This window comes from Montipora capricornis, chromosome 8 (assembly GCF_036669925.1).
Source record: "Montipora capricornis isolate CH-2021 chromosome 8, ASM3666992v2, whole genome shotgun sequence".
NCBI lineage: Eukaryota > Metazoa > Cnidaria > Anthozoa > Scleractinia > Acroporidae > Montipora > Montipora capricornis.
The window spans coordinates 38,124,235-38,126,734 of NC_090890.1; the positions used below are offsets into that span (position 1 = coordinate 38,124,235).

The window sequence follows — 2,500 nt, forward strand, 5'->3', positions numbered from 1 at the left end:
CACAAATATTTGGTAGGCAGGTGTTACGCAAACACCCTTTCAAAATCTGAAGAAATAAAGAACGTGTTTTTTTCTTTTTAAATCATAGTACAACTTTTAGAGTTGTAATGCAAGGCCAAACCAATCACGAACTTTCTTACTACATTCAATTGAAAACTGCTCTAAATTCACTGCATACGTTCCGTTGTAAAATGTATTTAATAATTCATTAATAAGGTCACGGTTAACAGGTGCGCATTATACATCTCTGTAAAACCGACACAGTTTAAATGTTTAACGTAATTAGTAAACTTTACCTTAATGAAGGAATGACAATTCTGTGATTTACAAACAAACAAAAAAAAACTAATTAGCCTATAATATAACACATTCATTTCCAAGTAGGCTACGAGAGACCCACAGGACTTAATCGAAAACATTACATACAGGCGAATATCGTATCTATCACGAAATAAACAACCAATGACGACACCACCATTCAGTATTTCAAGAAAAAAAGTCGTAATAATGATCAAAACAAAATTACCTTGATGGCATTAAATGGAAAATTAAAATTTGAATTACGGAAAACTCTATTCAAAACTTAAAGGATGTATTCTAGAATTATGAAACACGGTATAAATAGGGAAAAACTCATTTTCCGCTTCATTAAAAGAGCTAAATAGTAGAGCCGTTTACGAATTTTGGAACTAAACCTGCGAGCTTATCTTAATAACGAAGAAGGGCCATACTTTTAAAAAATCGTAAAACAGAGGAAAAAGTTGTATTCGATTTAGGGCATATGGTAATATTTTAAGTCTTTGAAGGCTGAAAATAAGTTGTGGCAAGCGGAGGCTTTAAAGTCTAATAAAAATTAAACTGATGCCACTCGAAATAGAAAACAAAAAGACACTTCAATCCTACGATCAAAGCCACTCACGGTTAACAAGACAAGAGCGAATCCCTAAATTTGAAAATGGAAATCACTAAAACTTGATTAAAATTACATTGCTAAGAAAATTGTAGGTAATCAAAGAATCGAAACTCAGAAATAAATAGGAACGATAATTCAAGGTGCAAAAAAAATAGTCCAATTGTACTTTTGTTCACTTTAAGGACGGTGCCTACTATTGTTATTGCGCATACATTCTGCGCATCTCGAGATACTCGGATTTCCTATGGGTGGTGCGAATCTCGTTCCCAGAGCCCACGTACCTTTTGGTAAGGAGCTCTGGAATAATCTGTGTTGATTGGCTAATTGATTTATCAAACTGCTCATGCGTAAACCACCGGGTGTAAAATAGCTTGTAATTTACGAATATGGCGCAAAAATCTCCAACTAAACTTGTAAACACAAAGATTTGTCGCTGTTGTTGCGAACTCTTGAGTTCTAATGATCGCCCCATTACACTTTTCGGTGAAACCGGTACGCCTAAAAATGGTGGAGTTCCGGAAATTGATTATTCCAGAGCTCCGTGTCTTGGCGCTGAGCAAAAGACAAGTGGGCTCTGGGGACGAGATTGGGGTGGTGATATTTTTGCGTGGCCCCACGTAAATCAAAACATCGTGCGGTCTGCAGTTGACTGACAACGTTACTGAATAAGCTAGTGATATAAATATACGTGCAGTCAGCGGTAATTGCAGGAAAGCATGTGCGACCAAGCCAGCACGCTGGTTTTATCTCGAGCGAAAGGTGGAGCGGGATTTAGAAGCCAGTCACCTCGCAAAGCAATGCAAAGGTAAACACTCGCTCTTGTAAATTACTATAATGGAATTATTGAGTTATCATGCGGTAGGAAAATTTAATTTGAACCTAAATAGAAACTTTACTTTGCATTTTACACTGACCAAGACTATATTCGTCTCCACCTTTTCAACGTTACTGATATTTACGCCATGTTGATTTCTTTACCTATTTTAAAAATTCAAGGCATAGTGCTGAATATTAGGGAAATAATAGTGTGATTCTTCAGAAAACAAAAGCAACGGCAACAATAATAACAAAAACGAAAGTGTTGCCATGGTGTCAGTTTAAGGACGTTCGCGCCCATTGCTACAGCGCATTTTTTCGCGCATGTCACGCACACGTCATGCATCGCAGACCACGAAGGTAAACACACGATGCTAAAGGCGCAAACGTTTTCCACAAGAATGGAACGCGAAAGCGTGTGGCATTATGGGATAGCTGTGGACCCAGGTCTTCTCGGAAATATCACGCAATGACGTGACAGTGCGAATATACCATCGCTTTGAGAACTTCGCAGCGATTTTACACTATTGAATGCTCGGTGACCCCTATTTTTCTTTCCGTAGATCACTTCCTTTTTTTATTTTGTCCATTTTAACAAAACAAAACAAAAAAAAAAAAACTGTGCGTGAGAAGTTACAAAGATTTCGCCTTTTATGCTCTCGTGTGACCGAAATTTTCTCTCTTAGAATAATGTATCGTTTTTCAAGGTCTATTTCACCTCAGAAAAAGACATCAGCTGCAAAGGTTAATTTAGTTATATTAGTTATGTTG

The 2,500-nt window shown here is 37.1% G+C and overlaps 1 protein-coding gene across 1 annotated transcript in view; it reads right to left on the reverse strand.

Moving 5' to 3' along the window:
- Positions 1 to 181: 181 nt before the first annotated feature.
- The window catches only part of LOC138014257 (choline/ethanolaminephosphotransferase 1-like), a 28,796-nt gene continuing 26,477 nt past the window's right edge, over positions 182 to 2,500 (reverse strand). The window contains exon 7 of the mRNA XM_068861301.1: positions 182 to 2,500. This exon is cut by the window's right edge and continues 575 nt beyond it. The gene's annotated coding sequence lies outside the window, so the exon portion shown is untranslated.